The following is a 22,077-nucleotide window of genomic DNA, read 5'->3' as shown; positions in this document are numbered from 1 at the left end:
TGAATCCAAAGTAAATACTGACGTATCTGCAGATTTGGAAGTTGCTGATTTCGTCATTCGCATTTTACGACACAATACCAAACACAGCCATGTCGCTGCCTTTTGTGACGTCCTTGCACAAATATTTGATTGATTTGTCCAAATGACAACTCTCAACGTCTGCATGTGTTTCGAAAATTCGTGATAGTAGCGGGCAATATGGCACAATGAATTCATTTCCGATCTCAATCTCTTGATTTTGAACTTTAACTTTGATAGTTAGACCATCTTCTTTTGAAAGCCGACGATAAACTGAATATCCATCGTTTCCTGTGACTGTCTCAGCAACTAACGGTCTCGGATATCGTGTTGTGCACTTTCCATCTGCCATGCAAGGTGATAATGGACTTAATGCACCGCACGGTCCATAAACCATCTGTGTCGTCACAATGTCGTGTAGATGGGGATCAGTGACTGGATCAGGAATTTCAGCTGATATGATGTCATCCACTTTATTTGAATGTAATTAGTTCAGCAACCAAATTAGGAAATGAGCATGCGGTAGTCTACGCCTCTGCCATTCCACCAGTACATACAACAACGTGTGTCACCAAAAACTCGATACTTAGTAAGCACATCCATCATAACCTTTAGTCTTTGCTGAAATACTCTGGTGATTATGTCATGTTGATCTTTGCGGTCCGTTTTTGCATCCGAGAAGATCGGTTCAGTAAAAGAATAATTGTGAACAGTTGAATAAAAGTCGATATTAAGGAAAAGTTGTAAAGTTGTAACTTAGTGAATAAAAAAAAAAAACAAATTTTGTTTAATTATTCGCAAGTGAAGTAATTTATTGGCGCCCAACGAGGGGCCACGCTTAATTTGTTCTAATTAAAAGCTTTAAAATAAATAACTAACGGTTTTAAAGTAAAAGGGAACTTGCGTGGTTAAATAAAAACCTTACCAACCGACAAAAGGTTCGCGTTGAAAATAAAGGAGGAAATTAATAAATGAAATAATCCCCTTGCTTACAACAATCCGCTAATTAATAAACGACATAATAAACCTTTTACTTAACAAAAAAAAATAAACGGTCTCAAATACAAAACCAAACAATTCACAAAGTTAAACAAAAATTTAAAAACTGTGGAAGTGAAAGCTGATACAAAAAATATCAACTGAAACCCAAAATTCAAATACAATTACAAATCCAAATACAAAATCCAACAAGAAGGAAGAGCTGAGGGCAATCCCTGGCTAAACAGTGACGACCAGAAAACAAACCGAAGGAAGAGCTGAGGACAATCCCTCGCTGAAAATGAACAACCACAAAAATAAATTGAAGGAAGAGCTGAGGGCCATCCAACGCTAAAACAACCAAGATGGACGACCCCAGCAGGATCATCAAGGAAAACAGAAGACTTCATATTAAATCCAGGAAGAATAGAAGACAATTATTGAGAGTATACTGTTTATTTTTTTTATTTTTTATTTAAGTATATAAGCAAAAAAATTTAAATAAAATCAAACAAGGTGGAAGACATAATTAACGATTTTGAAAGAATTCTCACCAAGCCTCTACCTCAACCTGCAATGGCTTCTAGCAGCCAAGCTAATATTCAAGTGAGTGATTTAATTGCACATATAGTCAATAATGAGTTGAATCCTTTAAGAAATGAGTTTAAAAGCACAACTTAATCAAAATATAAAAAAGGTTGAAGATTTTCAAGTAGAAGTCATTTACCCAAATATTAAATGCGAAACTTCATTCGAAATTATCAAATCATTCAGGGAATTTAAAGGTGAAGAAGACAAATATGTGAGTGGGAGAGAGCAGAAATAGCCATGGGGAAATAAGCTAGAGGTAGCGACAGATTCTTTTCTGCATTGTCAATCTTGAGAAACAAAATAACTGGTACAGCAAACGATGCGCTAACACACAATGGGACAGTATTAAATTATGACGCCATTATGGCAAGGTTGGACTTTGTTTTTAGCGACAAACGTCCAATCCATATAATTGAACAAGACTTAGGAGTGCTAAGTCAAGGGAAACTGTCCATAATGGAATAATGTTGGTTAGTTAATACAAAATTAACTCTTCTTAAAAATAAAACCATTATGACTTACGGCAGAAATAAACCATTAACTGCTGAATTGAACGAAAAACACAAAAAGACAGCACTGAGAGTATTCACAACAGGCCTCAACGGCCATATCTCAGACGTAATATTCTCTGTGAATCCACCAGACTCACCGAACGCTATGGTAACAGTACAAGAACTAGAGAGCAATAATTTGAGGGCCCAATTCGCAAAAAATTTCACATCATCACAGCGCAAGAATCATGAGTCAAATTTATTCGGGTACCAAAACTCAAATAATAGACCCAGGCAAAGTAACCATAACAACTATAATAGTAATCAAAGAAATACTAATAACTTGAGGTTTAACCAACCCGATAGCCAAAATAGAAACAATTATAATCAGAATAACAAGGAAGAACGCTATAGTCGAGTACCTCGACTATCAGATACCCGTTACTCAGCTAATGGGACCAAAGGGAAATGGAGATATGCAAGCAGCAAAGCGAGATTGAAATGCGCCACCTACCGGCGGTAGACAGATTTGAGCGTTATGGGCGTTAGAGTGGGCGTGGAAAATTTTTTTTTTTGATCAATCGGTAGGTATTAACGATACCAATACATTTTAGTTAAAAAAAAAGCCACAGGCTTGGGCGGTTTGTGGCCGTTTTTTGGGTCAATCAATAGGTATTGACGAGAACAATACATTTCAGTTCGTGGGCGTTACAGTGGTCCTGATCAAGAATATATATACTTTATGGGGTCGGAAACGCTTCCTTCTGCCTGTTACATACTTTCCGACGAATCTAGTATACCCTTTTACTCTACGAGTAACGGGTATAAAAATCATAATTGGAATCAAGGCAGACAGTATAATTCTCAATATAATTCCCATAATCAATGGAATTCCAATAAAGCTCAACAAAACAAGCCAGAACCGATGGAAGTAGATGAATCCCTACAGGTTCAGATCAGGGTTATAACAATTATAGCAACAACAACTATAATCAAAATAAATGGAATCAAAATAAATAGCCAGAGACACAAACAACTCAGCAAATTAATCCACAGAACAAAAGAGAACCAAAAGGTACGGTTAACCAACAGGCAAATAAAACTATGCGATTAAATAATTTGGAAGAGGACAATTTTTTAGGCCAGAATCCGGAGTAGGATTACCCTAGTTAATACGATTTAATACGAAACTTAAAACTTTAGTTGACACAGGAGCAACTTCCTGCTATATCAGAACAGGGATATATAAAAACAAAAACGATCTTCCTATATATAAAAGAGTATCTACGGTCAATGGATATTTTATAATTAAATATTATCACATGGTAACGATCTTTAATACACGTTACACATTTTATAAAATAGATGTGTTAAAATCAGACTTTCTTATAGGTTACAACCTATTGAAAAAAATAAGAGCTGCAATAGACACAGAAAAAGGGGAAATAAGATATGGGGGAAAAGAAGAAAAATTGATTTATGATAATGACTGTTCATTTACCAACTTTCCTTATCTGAAGAAAAAAACATTCTTCAATTAAAGAAATTTATTATGAGTCTGAAGAGGCAAATCAAAGCAAAACAAGTTTGGGACTTAAATATCCTGAACACGCCGTCGTTGAAGTATCCGACAAAACTACAAGTTTGGGATTCAAAAATCCTGAGCGCGCCGTCGTTGAAATATCCGACAAAATTTCAACTTTGGGATTACAAAATCCTGAGCAAGCCGTAGTTGAATTATCCGACATCAATCAAATAAACCATGTGAGTGAATCAATTCCAAACCAAAGAATGGATTTGGAAACTGAGATAATAAATATTATCAATAAAGAGCACTCGAAGACAAACATGCAAGTCCCTTTCAGGACTGATATTCGCGATGAAATAAACACCGAAAACGATAGAGCTATTTATAGCGAACAGTATCCATATGCTCTATCGGCTTCAGACTGCGTAAACTCTGAAGTTAATCGCATGTTAAAAGAAGGAATTATAAGACCAAGCAAAAGCCCCTATAATTATCCAGTATTAGTAGTACCAAAAAAGGGTTTTAATGAAGATGGTATCGCAAATATGAAAATTTCTATAGAAAAATCAAAGTTCTTCAAATTAGAAACCACATTTCTTGGTTACGTTGTTTCTCACAATGTAATTCAAACAGACCCCGAAAAATATTTAGAATTTTAAAATATCCAATTCCAAAAAACATTCGAGAGCTTAGAAGTTTAGAAGCTCACTTCAACATCGAAGCGGACATCGACTGCTCTACCGATGCTCTTGAAGAAGTATTGGTGGAGGCAGCCACTATCTCAACACTACAAGGCAGGGACGTGCAAACCAACCACTTGAAAACAAATCTGAGAATTGAACGGCTAGTCCTAGAAAAGAGGCGCCTGCGACATGTCTGGCAAACAAACAGATCTCCGCCATCAAAACAACGTCTTAAGGAAGCCACCTGCAGTCTAAATCGAGCTCTAAAGCAAGAAACAGAAAATGCACAGCTGCGGTACATTTAAAAACTTTCGCCAACCGGTACAAAACATCCTCTGTGGGGGGCTAACCCAAATCTGAGCCCTCCAATCGAAACAGTCACTCCGATAAGAAACTCTTCTGTCATCTGGGTCCGCAGCGACGAAGATAGAGCTGAAACTTTTGCTTTACATCTCAGAAACGTCTTGCAGCCGAGCCCTGCCTCTGGTTCATTCTTCCTACCACCATTGTTTCAGCCAAAGGAGATCGCTAAAATCGTTGGGGAACTGAAAACGAAAAAGGCCCCTGGCGGTGACCGAATAACTCCAAAAATGTTAATTGAATTTCCAAACTCTGCCATTAAGGTTATTTGTAAGCTCTTCAATGGGATTATAACTCTCGGCTACTATCCGAAAAAATGGAAAAAATCTATTATCATTATGATACCAAAGCCCGGAAAAGACCAAACAATTCCGTCATCCTACAGACCAATTAGTTTATTATCGTGTCTGTCTAAGTTGTTCGAAAAATGCCTTCTAATTCGCATAACACCATATCTAGGAGCACACAATGTTATCCCTGCTCAACAATTTGGCTTTCGTCAAAACCATGGAACAATCGAACAAGTAAACAGAATAACATCAGAAATACGCACAGCATTTGAGCATCGGGAATACTGCAGCGCAATATTCCTCGATGTATCTCAAGCATTCGATTGAGTATCCTATACACAGCAGATATTCCCACGAACGAACAGCTAACAACATCTACGTTCGTTGACGACACCGCAATTTTAAGTCGCTCGAGGTGCCCAGGCCGATCCACAACACAGCTAGCAAACCACCTCTCCATAGTAGAGAGGTGGCTATCTGATTGGCGGATTAAAATAAATGAACAAAAACGTAAACACATAAAGTTTACTCTCAACAGGCAAACATGCCCTCATTGAATAATACGCAGATTCCCCAAGTCAACGATGTAACGTATCTCGGCGTCCACCTTGACAGACGACTAACCTGGAGAAGACACATCGAACGCAAGGAAGTACATCTAAAACTAAAAACCAGCACCTTCCACTGGATTATTAACGGTCGTTCGCCCCTGGGATTCCGATATAAGATGATGGGAGAATCGTCAGACGTCCAATATTCTGAACATCATCATCTAAATGAATAGCAACACGCAAGTGTTTATAGTTCTCAGATCGTAGCTTTGCCTGATTAAATCGGATGAACGCTAAACGTTCGGTCTCGACTTTGACATACATGCCGACAGCGAATTGCTGGAATAGTCGACGGCACCACCTGTTCGTTGTACAATTCATGGCTAACTGTACTTCACTGAGTGCATCCTGCCAGGAACGTTCAGCTATCTCTACCGCTGTCAACATACTCTTCATCGTGCTCATAACTCTTTCAACCTGTCCATTGGCCCTACTTGCTCCGGTTGGTATCAAATGTAACTCTATTTTGTGCATTGAACAGAACTCACGAAATTTTCCACAAGAGAAACTCCTGCCTTGATCTGCTATGATACGGTTAGTTTTACTTGATCTGATATTAGAGGCAAAGGATATTTGTCAGCCACTGAATTTGCATTTAGCTCTCTATAATCTAAATTGGACTCGCGAATGGAGAATTACTTGGACGTATTACATTTGCCGCCAACATTTCTTTGATTTTATCTCTAACTAATTCCTTTTCATCTACGCCAAGTCGATATGGACAGTCTTGCACAGTCTTGTTGGCATCTAATAAACGAATTTCTAATTCTCCAGTCGTGACACTTCTGCTCGGTATTCCAATAATAAAATGTTCAGTGTACTGGTCAAAAATGTTCTTCAATTTAGACTTATCATTATCACTTAAATCATAATTTTCATCAAAGAGCTTATCATAATTTGTAATAGTTTCATCGGATATTGAATTAATTTGTTTACTTTTAAAAATATTAAATTTATCAGCATCCATCGTTATGCCAAAGCCAAGTGCCAAGATTTCACGACCAATTATTATGTCATGTTTCAAATGCTCGTCCATAACTACATTAAACATGTTTTCCAAATTAAATTGACAAATTTGTATGGTGGACAGTATTTGTAAATTACAGTGTACAACATTTGTTCTAATTCCTTTTAGAATGACTAAATTATTAAATCTTTTTCCGGCCAGTTTTCCTTTATTAAAAAGCACTCGGCACCCGAGTCGAAAAAGAATGGAAAGGCCTCACCAAATTGATATAAAATTCCTTTCGGCTCCAACACTGCACAGACATCTACTCGCTTCTCGTTCATACTGCTACTCGATGCTGCTGTTCCCTTCATACATGCGGATTCAATATGACCGACGATTCCACATTTAAAGCAAGTCACTCCAGTCCTGTCTCGTCCCGCCAGTGGTCTTCCAAACGATTGATTTGGTTTTGATTGTTCTGCCTTCCTTTTACGGCATTCCAGCATTTTGTGTCCTGAAATTCCACAGTAATGGCACTTCATTGGTGTGTGTGCCTTTAATCTCTTCCTGTCGGGGCCTGTCGAAAGATCTGAAGCCAGATGCAAACTTCGCTTGCTGTATGCATACGCTTTCAACTGCTGCTGTAGTTCATTTCTGTTCGTTATATTGGTGGTGAACAGTAGACGCTGCAGTCTAGTGTCGATTTGTGACGTGTGTGCCAGCACGAAAGAAACAGCTATTCCCTTGATGTCCATCGACTTCCATTTTGTCAAAAGTGACGTCACTAATCGGCTACCGTACGCTGACAAACACTCTTCCGTTTTCGGCCGTCCGTTGATCTGTGCAAGCCATTGGGAAGCGCTCCCTTCTAGTGCTTCACTCAGCGACATAACCAGCGCCCTCCAGAGGATGCTCCGTGAGAATCATGTCGGATGTTTTGCGCCACGCGCTGGCGTCAGCTTCAGCCGCGTCTGGATTAAACTTTGGTAGTCTCAATGATTTTTCACTTGTTGTTGTTGGAGCAGGCTGCTGCATTGTTTTTAATATTTCGATGAATCGTAGATTTTGTGCTTCCAACAGAGATCGCCATTCACTATCACGCTGGGCCTGAGCCGATCCCACTTCTGATGTCAGGGGCTGAGACATTTGCTGGTCTCCTTCTTGCATTTTTGTTGCAGATGCGCAGTGAGTCGCGGTCAACGTCTTCTCCGTTTAGATATCAAAAGCAAAGTGAAGTGGGCTTCCTTCTGCCGGCTTCTTCTGACACACGTCAAAACGACACACGTCATCCAATTGCAAATTCCTTTCTTTTCTCTCTCTCATTTGCAATTCCTTTTTAGTCCTTCTCTCTCTCAGAGTCCTTGACCTTGACCATGACCGCGCCACACTCGGCTGAGACGACACTCTCTCTCGTTCTCAATCCACGCTCTCAGCAATTGTGCAAATGAAAGGAACCACAAATAACCTAGTGACTAGTTTATTTTATTCTTTATTCTTTCTCTTTCTTAATGCTCTACAGTTTCTTTTACATTTTCTTTCTTCTTATACATCTCCGACACATACATATCTATACATGTAAATAGAAAACATAGCACAAAAGAAAAGATATATATAAAATAACTAGCAAACCCTGCGAACTCCGTTTCGCCACCAGATGGCTTCGTTTTATGTAACATTTCGTTTGGTGATTAAAAGATGAAGACAATTTTTTTTTTTATATTTGAAAAGGACATTTTTTTTCATTTAACAACAGTTATGAATTCATTTCGATTACAAAAATGAAGTGTTATTTAGTTGAACTTCTCTAAGTAAATGAAAGTGAATCCAAAGTAAATACTGACGTATCTGCAGATTTGGAAGTTGCTGATTTCGTCATTCGCATTTTACGACACAATACCAAACACAGCCATGTCGCTGCCTTTTGTGACGTCCTTGCACAAATATTTGATTGATTTGTCCAAATGACAACTCTCAACGTCTGCATGTGTTTCGAAAATTCGTGATAGTAGCGGGCAATATGGCACAATGAATTCATTTCCGATCTCAATCTCTTGATTTTGAACTTTAACTTTGATAGTTAGACCATCTTCTTTTGAAAGCCGACGATAAACTGAATATCCATCGTTTCCTGTGACTGTCTCAGCAACTAACGGTCTCGGATATCGTGTTGTGCACTTTCCATCTGCCATGCAAGGTGATAATGGACTTAATGCACCGCACGGTCCATAAACCATCTGTGTCGTCACAATGTCGTGTAGATGGGGATCAGTGACTGGATCAGGAATTTCAGCTGATATGATGTCATCCACTTTATTTGAATGTAATTAGTTCAGCAACCAAATTAGGAAATGAGCATGCGGTAGTCTACGCCTCTGCCATTCCACCGAGTACATACAACAACGTGTGTCACCAAAAACTCGATACTTAGTAAGCACATCCATCATAACCTTTAGTCTTTGCTGAAATACTCTGGTGATTATGTCATGCCGATCTTTGCGGTCCGTTTTTGCATCCGAGAAGATCGGTTCAGTAAAAGAATAATTGTGAACAGTTGAATAAAAGTCGATATTAAGGAAAAGTTGTAAAGTTGTAACTTAGTGAATAAAAAAAAAAACAAATTTTTTTTAATTATTCGCAAGTGAAATAATTTATTGGCGCCCAACGAGGGGCCACGCTTAATTTGTTCTAATTAAAAGCTTTAAAATAAATAACTAACGGTTTTAAAGTAAAAGGGAACTTGCGTGGTTAAATAAAAACCATACCAACCGACAAAAGGTTCGCGTTGAAAATAAAGGAGGAAATTAATAAATGAAATAATCCCCTTGCTTACAACAATCCGCTAATTAATAAACGACATAATAAACCTTTTACTTAACAAAAAAAAATAAACGGTCTCAAATACAAAACCAAACAATTCACAAAGTTAAACAAAAATTTAAAAACTGTGGAAGTGAAAGCTGATACAAAAAATATCAACTGAAACCCAAAATTCAAATACAATTACAAATCCAAATACAAAATCCAACAAGAAGGAAGAGCTGAGGGCAATCCCTGGCTAAACAGTGACGACCAGAAAACAAACCGAAGGAAGAGCTGAGGACAATCCCTCGCTAAAAATGAACAACCACAAAAATAAATTGAAGGAAGAGCTGAGGGCCATCCAACGCTAAAACAACCAAGATGGACGACCCCAGCAGGATCATCAAGGAAAACAGAAGACTTCATATTAAATCCAGGAAGAATAGAAGACAATTATTGAGAGTATACTGTTTATTTTTTTTTATTTTTTATTTAAGTATATAAGCAAAAAAATTTTAATAAAATCAAACAAGGTGGAAGACATAATTAACGATTTTGAAAGAATTCTCACTGTTGGGGCGGTGCGGCTTGATCGATGAAATGATTGAAGCCCCAAGATCGAGTGGTACCCAAAAAAACACGGGAGTACTTTTGGGGTTTTTACGCGACGTGCGTAGGTGTTTATTCGTACACTTTGAAACATGAACTGCTTAAGCCTAACTTAACTTAAGCGCTCCAGAGCAGAGCGGAGACTTAGGGGAGAGATGGAGAGGGAGAGCGGACGGCAGTGCGAGCGCGCTCGACACTGCCTCCTAAAATTAAACGCCCTTTTGGCGTGAACATTCTCCCCCCCCTTGCGAGGACACCCGTAGCAAGAACCTCAGGATAGTAGGCTCAGGAATATGTTGGAAGTGTAGATCGGTCGTCCGTATGTAGGAGAGTGTGGTGGGCCTTTCCACACTTGTGGCAGTGATGACCACTGCGGCAGGAGTCCTTGGAATGATTGTGAGCCAAGCAATTGGAGCAGTACTTCTGGATATGTACTTCCTGAAGCCGATTCTGGGGGCTTAGCCGTAGAAAGTGGTGGCACTTCCGTAGAGGATGGATCTTTTGGCAGACTCGGCATTGGTAGGATTTAATACCTCGAGCACGTCTGCCATCCAAGGCGGGGTATGGAACCCAATATTCGGATGGAGTATTCTTAGGAGGAACTTTTTGTACGGAAACTTGCGTTGAATAGGACGAAATGATGTGTGGAACTGAGGCGGATACTGGCCTTGGAGGGTCGGATGGAATCGTCGGAGTAGTAGGACCGCTGTTTCGATGCAGCAATGTGTGATGCCGATCTTGGCAAGTGAGACAGTTGTGAGCGCTTGTGCAATCCCGGAATTGATGGCTACTTGCAAAGCAATTGGAGCACAACTGCTTCCTTTGGATATAGGCTAAGCGATCTTCTACCGTCATCTGTAGGAAGCGTGGACATATACGCACGGGGTGGTTCTTCTTCGAACACAGATCGCAGCCTTTGTTTATCGGAACTAACCTTGTGTTGAAGGAATTTATTTTTGGAAATTCTGCCTCTTGATTTGTGTCTTTGGGCTGGACGTGGTGGAAATTTGCAGATCGGAAGCTATCGACGGCCTCAAGAGTTAGATGGCGCTCCGTCAAATATGAATCAAGCTCAAGCCACGTAGGAATTTCGGTTTTATTTTGGACGGATTGCTCCCATAATGAGAGAGTAAGCTTTGGTAGTTTTGTCGAGCACATATAAACCAGGATAGGGTCCCAATTCTCAATATTAACACCGGAAAATTTTAAGGAAGTTAAGCAACCTTGAAAACTGCGTTGAAGTTCCTTTAAGTCTGCTCCCGACTCCTGTGCTATGGATTGCACATTGAAAAGTGTTTTCAGGTGACTGTTCACCTGCAATCGCTTATTTTCGAAACGCTCAGTTAGGTTATTCCAGGCTGAGCGAAAGCCATCATTGGTGAGTGGGGATCTTGAAACTATGGAATGAGCTTCGCCACTTGTTTTTGAATTTAAGTGGAATAATTTTTCAACGGGCGTTAGACTCGGATTGTCTATGTATATTGCCGTGAAAAGGTCCCGGAAAGTCGGCCATCGAAGATAATCGCCAGAGAAAACCTCTGTGTCGATAGGAGGGAGCCGACAGCCATAGGACGTGGAATTTTGGGACGGAGTTACTGGAGCTTGAGGTATTTGGGAGGAGCCTTTTTGGATTTGTTCCATCAGCTGCGCGGCAAATATTTCGTAAGTGGAGTACGTTTGGTAATACTTGGACTTTAGTATGGATTTTGTTTCTGCGGAGCTTTCGCCTGCAGCTATAATGCAGTCGGAGCATATGTCGTATGCTGCCTTTACCGTTTGCCACAAGGAATTGAGGTGATCGCGACGGATTTTATAGGCGGATAACGTTGGGGTAGGAGCACCTGGAGCGTTCACAGTGGCCTCAAAGTGGATCAGACAGTCAGCTGTGGCCATAAATCGGGTTAAAGCGGATTTTACTGATGTTGCCATGACGTTAAATAATTTAGAATTTTACTTCAGATGTAAGGAAACGGATTGGAATCAAATTGGAATTTAGGAACCAATTAAGATTGTAAATATATACGGTCACACTGTCGGATAGGCAATAAATATTTATTATATCGGATGGTCGTACTTATGTAAGGAATTACGGACTTTAATATTGTTTGTTTGAATGGAACACTTTTTGTGAGCTCTTGACCCACTGTGCACTGGAGATATACGGTATACGTATGTATGTACACTGTACGTATGTATATATGTGGGGTGCGAATAGCAGAATAACGTTGCGGGAATGGGAAAGACTGCGCTTATGTTTGTATGTCGGTGCGTTTGTTTGTCACCTGCACAACTAAATTGCAAACGATTTGCTGGAGTAAATTTGTGGATATTGTCACTTTGTTTTTAATTTTAGAAACAGTTTAGCCGTATTTGTAGGTCGAGAAAAGTAGTTGGAGTGGACTGTATTAGAAAAAAGTAGTTCGAGTGGACTGTATTAGATTGTTTTTGTAAATATACACATGCAGCTGGAACACAGTAAAAAATAAAGAGTGCAAATCTTAAGTACAATTTTTATGATCGGGAATTTTTTACTGTGGCTGAGTTATATTTTACACACAATTGGAATTGAAAATATATTTGAGAAATATTTTTGTTGAATAGTAGCACTGAAATATCTTCTGGAATTGTTTCAAGTCTACAATTGTGGGCAAAGAAAACTGGAATATTGTCGAGCACAAGTAACGGAATTGAAATACATATATTAAATGCCGTTGCGTCGGATTAATCACTTTTGGATTTAGACAATATATCATACAGAAAGTTAGTCGAAATAGGGTTCGAAAAACTGGCTGTATGACCGGCAATTATAGTAAGCGGAACTTATCTGGAGTGTTTCAAGCCTGCTGGGACAAAATCAAAGGAAACTCCAGGAGAGGAAAGTCCAAAGATTTCGAAATCCTGCTCGAACTGGACCAAAGTGTTGGGGCGGTGCGGCTTGATCGATGAAATGATTGAAGCCCCAAGATCGAGTGGTACCCAAAAAAACACGGGAGTACTTTTGGGGTTTTTACGCGACGTGCGTAGGTGTTTATTCGTACACTTTGAAACATGAACTGCTTAAGCCTAACTTAACTTAAGCGCTCCAGAGCAGAGCGGAGACTTAGGGGAGAGATGGAGAGGGAGAGCGGACGGCAGTGCGAGCGCGCTCGACACTGCCTCCTAAAATTAAACGCCCTTTTGGCGTGAACACTCACCAAGCCTCTACCTCAACCTGCAATGGCTTCTAGCAGCCAAGCTAATATTCAAGTGAGTGATTTAATTGCACATATAGTCAATAATGAGTTGAATCCTTTAAGAAATGAGTTTAAAAGCACAACTTAATCAAAATATAAAAAAGGTTGAAGATTTTCAAGTAGAAGTCATTTACCCAAATATTAAATGCGAAACTTCATTCGAAATTATCAAATCATTCAGGGAATTTAAAGGTGAAGAAGACAAATATGTGAGTGGGAGAGAGCAGAAATAGCCATGGGGAAATAAGCTAGAGGTAGCGACAGATTCTTTTCTGCATTGTCAATCTTTAGAAACAAAATAACTGGTACAGCAAACGATGCGCTAACACACAATGGGACAGTATTAAATTATGACGCCATTATGGCAAGGTTGGACTTTGTTTTTAGCGACAAACGTCCAATCTATATAATTGAACAAGACTTAGGAGTGCTAAGTCAAGGGAAACTGTCCATAATGGAATAATGTTGGTTAGTTAATACAAAATTAACTCTTCTTAAAAATAAAACCATTATGACTTACGGCAGAAATAAACCATTAACTGCTGAATTGAACGAAAAACACAAAAAGACAGCACTAAGAGTATTCACAACAGGCCTCAACGGCCATATCTCAGACGTAATATTCTCTGTGAATCCACCAGACTCACCGAACGCTATGGTAACAGTACAAGAACTAGAGAGCAATAATTTGAGGGCCCAATTCGCAAAAAATTTCACATCATCACAGCGCAAGAATCATGAGTCAAATTTATTCGGGTACCAAAACTCAAATAATAGACCCAGGCAAAGTAACCATAACAACTATAATAGTAATCAAAGAAATACTAATAACTTGAGGTTTAACCAACCCGATAGCCAAAATAGAAACAATTATAATCAGAATAACAAGGAAGAACGCTATAGTCGAGTACCTCGACTATCAGATACCCGTTACTCAGCTAATGGGACCAAAGGGAAATGGAGATATGCAAGCAGCAAAGCGAGATTGAAATGCGCCACCTACCGGCGGTAGACAGATTTGAGCGTTATGGGCGTTAGAGTGGGCGTGGAAAATTTTTTTTTTTGATCAATCGGTAGGTATTAACGATACCAATACATTTTAGTTAAAAAAAAAGCCACAGGCTTGGGCGGTTTGTGGCCGTTTTTTGGGTCAATCAATAGGTATTGACGAGAACAATACATTTCAGTTCGTGGGCGTTACAGTGGTCCTGATCAAGAATATATATACTTAATGGGGTCGGAAACGCTTCCTTCTGCCTGTTACATACTTTCCGACGAATCTAGTATACCCTTTTACTCTACGAGTAACGGGTATAAAAATCATAATTGGAATCAAGGCAGACAGTATAATTCTCAATATAATTCCCATAATCAATGGAATTCCAATAAAGCTCAACAAAACAAGCCAGAACCGATGGAAGTAGATGAATCCCTACAGGTTCAGATCAGGGTTATAACAATTATAGCAACAACAACTATAATCAAAATAAATGGAATCAAAATAAATAGCCAGAGACACAAACAACTCAGCAAATTAATCCACAGAACAAAAGAGAACCAAAAGGTACGGTTAACCAACAGGCAAATAAAATTATGCGATTAAATAATTTGGAAGAGGACAATTTTTTAGGCCAGAATCCGGAGTAGGATTACCCTACTTAATACGATTTAATACGAAACTTAAAACTTTAGTTGACACAGGAGCAACTTCCTGCTATATCAGAACAGGGATATATAAAAACAAAAACGATCTTCCTATATATAAAAGAGTATCTACGGTCAATGGTTAAATTATTAAATATTAAATATTATCACATGGTAACGATCTTTAATACACGTTACACATTTTATAAAACAGATGTGTTAAAATCAGACTTTCTTATAGGTTACAACCTATTGAGAAAAATAGGAGCTGCAATAGACACAGAAAAAGGGGAAATAAGATATGGGGGAAAAGAAGAAAAATTGATTTATGATAATGACTGTTCATTTACCAACTTTCCTTATCTGAAGAAAAAAACATTCTTCAATTAAAGAAATTTATTATGAGTCTGAAGAGGCAAATCAAAGTAAAACAAGTTTGGGACTTAAATATCCTGAACACGCCGTCGTTGAAGTATCCGACAAAACTACAAGTTTGGGATTCAAAAATCCTGAGCGCGCCGTCGTTGAAATATCCGACAAAATTTCAACTTTGGGATTACAAAATCCTGAGCAAGCCGTAATTGAATTATCCGACATCAATCAAATAAACCATGTGAGTGAATCAATTCCAAACCAAAGAATGGATTTGGAAACTGAGATAATAAATATTATCAATAAAGAGCACTCGAAGACAAACATGCAAGTCCCTTTCAGGACTGATATTCGCGGTGAAATAAACACCGAAAACGATAGAGCTATTTATAGCGAACAGTATCCCTATGCTCTATCGGCTTCAGACTGCGTAAACTCTGAAGTTAATCGCATGTTAAAAGAAGGAATTATAAGACCAAGCAAAAGCCCCTATAATTATCCAGTATTAGTAGTACCAAAAAAGGGTTTTAATGAAGATGGTATCGCAAATATGAAAATTTCTAAAGAAAAATCAAAGTTCTTCAAATTAGAAACCACATTTCTTGGTTACGTTGTTTCTCACAATGTAATTCAAACAGACCCCGAAAAATATTTAGAATTTTAAAATATCCAATTCCAAAAAACATTCGAGAGCTTAGAAGTTTAGAAGCTCACTTCAACATCGAAGCGGACATCGACTGCTCTACCGATGCTCTTGAAGAAGTATTGGTGGAGGCAGCCACTATCTCAACACTACAAGGCAGGGACGTGCAAACCAACCACTTGAAAACAAATCTGAGAATTGAACGGCTAGTCCTAGAAAAGAGGCGCCTGCGACATGTCTGGCAAACAAACAGATCTCCGCCATCAAAACAACGTCTTAAGGAAGCCACCTGCAGTCTAAATCGAGCTCTAAAGCAAGAAACAGAAAATGCACAGCTGCGGTACATTTAAAAACTTTCGCCAACCGGTACAAAACATCCTCTGTGGGGGGCTAACCCAAATCTGAGCCCTCCAATCGAAACAGTCACTCCGATAAGAAACTCTTCTGTCATCTGGGTCCGCAGCGACGAAGATAGAGCTGAAACTTTTGCTTTACATCTCAGAAACGTCTTCCAGCCGAGCCCTGCCTCTGGTTCATTCTTCCTACCACCATTGTTTCAGCCAAAGGAGATCGCTAAAATCGTTGGGGAACTGAAACCGAAAAAGGCCCCTGGCGGTGACCGAATAACTCCAAAAATGTTAATTGAACTTCCAAACTCTGCCATTAAGGTTATTTGTAAGCTCTTCAATGGGATTATAACTCTCGGCTACTATCCGAAAAAATGGAAAAAATCTATTATCATTATGATACCAAAGCCCGGAAAAGACCACACAATTCCGTCATCCTACAGACCAATTAGTTTATTATCCTGTCTGTCTAAGTTGTTCGAAAAATGCCTTCTAATTCGCATAACACCATATCTAGGAGCACACAATGTTATCCCTGCTCATCAATTTGGCTTTCGTCAAAACCATGGAACAATCGAACAAGTAAACAGAATAACATCAGAAACACGCACAGCATTTGAGCATCGGGAATACTGCAGCGCAATATTCCTCGATGTATCTCAAGCATTCGATTGAGTATCCTATACACAGCAGATATTCCCACGAACGAACAGCTAACAACATCTACGTTCGCTGACGACACCGCAATTTTAAGTCGCTCGAGGTGCCCAGGCCGATCCACAACACAGCTAGCAAACCACCTCTCCGTAGTAGAGAGGTGGCTATCTGATTGGCGGATTAAAATAAATGAACAAAAACGTAAACACATAAAGTTTACTCTCAACAGGCAAACATGCCCTCATTGAATAATACGCAGATTCCCCAAGTCAACGATGTAACGTATCTCGGCGTCCACCTTGACAGACGACTAACCTGGAGAAGACACATCGAACGCAAGGAAGTACATCTAAAACTAAAAACCAGCACCTTCCACTGGATTATTAACGCTCGTTCGCCCCTGGGATTCCGATATAAGATGATGGGAGAATCGTCAGACGTCCAATATTCTGAACATCATCATCTAAATGAATAGCAACACGCAAGTGTTTATAGTTCTCAGATCGTAGCTTTGCCTGATTAAATCGGATGAACGCTAAACGTTCGGTCTCGACTTTGACATACATGTCGACAGCGAATTGCTGGAATAGTCGACGGCACCACCTGTTCGTTGTACAATTCATGGCTAACTGTACTTCACTGAGTGCATCCTGCCAGGAACGTTCAGCTATCTCTACCGCTGTCAACATACTCTTCATCGTGCTCATAACTCTTTCAACCTGTCCATTGGCCCTACTTGCTCCGGTTGGTATCAAATGTAACTCAATGCACAAATTGAACAGAACTCACGAAATTTTCCACAAGAGAAACTCCTGCCTTGATCTGCTATGATACGGTTAGGTTTACTTGATCTGATATTAGAGGCAAAGGATATTTGTCAGCCACTGAATTTGCATTAAGCTCTCTATAATCTAAATTGGACTCGCGAATGGAGAATTACTTGGACGTATTACATTTGCCGCCAACATTTCTTTGATTTTATCTCTATCTAATTCCTTTTCATCTACGCCAAGTCGATATGGACAGTCTTGCACAGTCTTGTTGGCATCTAATAAACGAATTTCTAATTCTCCAGTCGTGACACTTCTGCTCGGTATTCCAATAATAAAATGTTCAGTGTACTGGTCAAAAATGTTCTTCAATTTAGACTTATCATTATCACTTAAATCATAATTTTCATCAAAGAGCTTATCATAATTTGTATTAGTTTCATCGGATATTGAATTAATTTGTTTACTTTTAAAAATATTAAATTTATCAGCATCCATCGTTATGCCAAAGCCAAGTGCCAAGATTTCACGACCAATCATTATGTCATGTTTCAAATGCTCGTCCATAACTACATTAAACATGTTTTCCAAATTAAATTGACAAATTTGTATGGTGGACAGTATTTGTAAATTACAGTGTACAACATTTGTTCTAATTCCTTTTAGAATGACTAAATTATTAAATCTTTTTCCGGCCAGTTTTCCTTTATTAAGGAGCACTCGGCACCCGAGTCGAAAAAGAATGGAAAGGCCTCACCAAATTGATATAAAATTCCTTTCGGCTCCAACACTGCACAGACATCTACTCGCTTCTCGTTCATACTGCTACTCGATGCGGCTGTTCCCTTCATACATGCGGATTCAATATGACCGACGATTCCACATTTAAAGCAAGTCACTCCAGTCCTGTCTCGTCCCGCCAGTGGTCTTCCAAACGATTGATTTGGTTTTGATTGTTCTGCCTTCCTTTTACGGCATTCCAGCATTTTGTGTCCTGAAATTCCACAGTAATGGCACTTCATTGGTGTGTGTGCCTTTAATCTCTTCCTGTCGGGGCCTGTCGAAAGATCTGAAGCCAGATGCATACTTCGCTTGCTGTATGCATACGCCTTCAACTGCTGCTGTAGTTCATTTCTGTTCGTTATATTGGTGGTGAACAGTAGACGCTGCAGTCTAGTGTCGATTTGTGACGTGTGTGCCAGCACGAAAGAAACAGCTATTCCCTTGATGTTCATCGACTTCCATTTTGTCAAAAGTGACGTCACTAATCGGCTACCGTACGCTGACAAACACTCTTCCGTTTTCGGCCGTCCGTTGATCTGTGCAAGCCATTGGGAAGCGCTCCCTTCTAGTGCTTCACTCAGCGACATAACCAGCGCACTGCCCTCCAGAGGATGCTCCGTGAGAATCATGTCGGATGTTTTGCGCCACGCGCTGGCGTCAGCTTCAGCCGCGTCTGGATTAAACTTCGGTAGTCTCAATGATTTTTCACTTGTTGTTGTTGGAGCAGGCTGCTGCATTGTTTTTAATATTTCGATGAATCGTAGATTTTGTGCTTCCAACAGAGATCGCCATTCACTATCACGCTGGGCCTGAGCCGATCCCACTTCTGATGTCAGGGGCTGAGACATTTGCTGGTCTCCTTCTTGCATTTTTGTTGCAGATGCGCAGTGAGTCGCGGTCAACTTCTTCTCCGTTTAGATATCAAAAGCAAAGTGAAGTGGGCTTCCTTCTGCCGGCTTCTTCTGACACACGTCAAAACGACACACGTCATCCAATTGCAAATTCCTTTCTTTTCTCTCTCTCTCTCATTTGCAATTCCTTTTTAGTCCTTCTCTCTCTCAGAGTCCTTGACCTTGACCATGACCGCGCCACACTCGGCTGAGACGACACTCTCTCTCGTTCTCAATCCACGCTCTCAGCAATTGTGCAAATGAAAGGAACCACTAATAACCTATTGACTAGTTTATTTTATTCTTTATTCTTTCTCTTTCTTAATGCTCTACAGTTTTTTTTACATTTTCTTTCTTCTTATACATCTCCGACACATACATATCTATACATGTAAATAGAAAACATAGCACAAAAGAAAAGATATATATAAAATAACTAGCAAACCCTGCGAACTCCGTTTCGCCACCAGATGGCTTCGTTTTATGTAACATTTCGTTTGGTGATTAAAAGATGAAGACAATTTTTTTTTTATATTTGAAAAGGACATTTTTTTTTCATTTAACAACAGTTATGAATTCATTTCGATTACAAAAATGAAGTGTTATTTAGTTGAACTTCTCTAAGTAAATGAAAGTGAATCCAAAGTAAATACTGACGTATCTGCAGATTTGGAAGTTGCTGATTTCGTCATTCGCATTTTACGACACAATACCAAACACAGCCATGTCGCTGCCTTTTGTGACGTCCTTGCACAAATATTTGATTGATTTGTCCAAATGACAACTCTCAACGTCTGCATGTGTTTCGAAAATTCGTGATAGTAGCGGGCAATATGGCACAATGAATTCATTTCCGATCTCAATCTCTTGATTTTGAACTTTAACTTTGATAGTTAGACCATCTTCTTTTGAAAGCCGACGATAAACTGAATATCCATCGTTTCCTGTGACTGTCTCAGCAACTAACGGTCTCGGATATCGTGTTGTGCACTTTCCATCTGCCATGCAAGGTGATAATGGACTTAATGCACCGCACGGTCCATAAACCATCTGTGTCGTCACAATGTCGTGTAGATGGGGATCAGTGACTGGATCAGGAATTTCAGCTGATATGATGTCATCCACTTTATTTGAATGTAATTAGTTCAGCAACCAAATTAGGAAATGAGCATGCGGTAGTCTACGCCTCTGCCATTCCACCGAGTACATACAACAACGTGTGTCACCAAAAACTCGATACTTAGTAAGCACATCCATCATAACCTTTAGTCTTTGCTGAAATACTCTGGTGATTATGTCATGCCGATCTTTGCGGTCCGTTTTTGCATCCGAGAAGATCGGTTCAGTAAAAGAATAATTGTGAACAGTTGAATAAAAGTCGATATTAAGGAAAAGTTGTAAAGTTGTAACTTAGTGAATAAAAAAAAAAAACAAATTTTTTTTAATTATTCGCAAGTGAAATAATTTATTGGCGCCCAACGAGGGGCCACGCTTAATTTGTTCTAATTAAAAGCTTTAAAATAAATAACTAACGGTTTTAAAGTAAAAGGGAACTTGCGTGGTTAAATAAAAACCATACCAACCGACAAAAGGTTCGCGTTGAAAATAAAGGAGGAAATTAATAAATGAAATAATCCCCTTGCTTACAACAATCCGCTAATTAATAAACGACATAATAAACCTTTTACTTAACAAAAAAAAATAAACGGTCTCAAATACAAAACCAAACAATTCACAAAGTTAAACAAAAATTTAAAAACTGTGGAAGTGAAAGCTGATACAAAAAATATCAACTGAAACCCAAAATTCAAATACAATTACAAATCCAAATACAAAATCCAACAAGAAGGAAGAGCTGAGGGCAATCCCTGGCTAAACAGTGACGACCAGAAAACAAACCGAAGGAAGAGCTGAGGACAATCCCTCGCTAAAAATGAACAACCACAAAAATAAATTGAAGGAAGAGCTGAGGGCCATCCAACGCTAAAACAACCAAGATGGACGACCCCAGCAGGATCATCAAGGAAAACAGAAGACTTCATATTAAATCCAGGAAGAATAGAAGACAATTATTGAGAGTATACTGTTTATTTTTTTTATTTGTTATTTAAGTATATAAGCAAAAAAATTTTAATAAAATCAAACAAGGTGGAAGACATAATTAACGATTTTGAAAGAATTCTCACCAAGCCTCTACCTCAACCTGCAATGGCTTCTAGCAGCCAAGCTAATATTCAAGTGAGTGATTTAATTGCACATATAGTCAATAATGAGTTGAATCCTTTAAGAAATGAGTTTAAAAGCACAACTTAATCAAAATATAAAAAAGGTTGAAGATTTTCAAGTAGAAGTCATTTACCCAAATATTAAACAAAATAACTGGTACAGCAAACGATGCGCTAACACACAATGGGACAGTATTAAATTATGACGCCATTATGGCAAGGTTGGACTTTGTTTTTAGCGACAAACGTCCAATCCATATAATTGAACAAGACTTAGGAGTGCTAAGTCAAGGGAAACTGTCCATAATGGAATAATGTTGGTTAGTTAAAACAAAATTAACTCTTCTTAAAAATAAAACCATTATGACTTACGGCAGAAATAAACCATTAACTGCTGAATTGAACGAAAAACACAAAAAGACAGCACTAAGAGTATTCACAACAGGCCTCAACGGCCATATCTCAGACGTAATATTCTCTGTGAATCCACCAGACTCACCGAACGCTATGGTAACAGTACAAAAACTAGAGAGCAATAATTTGAGGGCCCAATTCGCAAAAAATTTCACATCATCACAGCGCAAGAATCATGAGTCAAATTTATTC

This window comes from Drosophila suzukii, chromosome 3, assembly GCF_043229965.1.
Source record: "Drosophila suzukii chromosome 3, CBGP_Dsuzu_IsoJpt1.0, whole genome shotgun sequence".
In the NCBI taxonomy this organism is placed as follows: domain Eukaryota; kingdom Metazoa; phylum Arthropoda; class Insecta; order Diptera; family Drosophilidae; genus Drosophila; species Drosophila suzukii.
Note: the sequence above shows the minus strand (reverse complement) of the source record.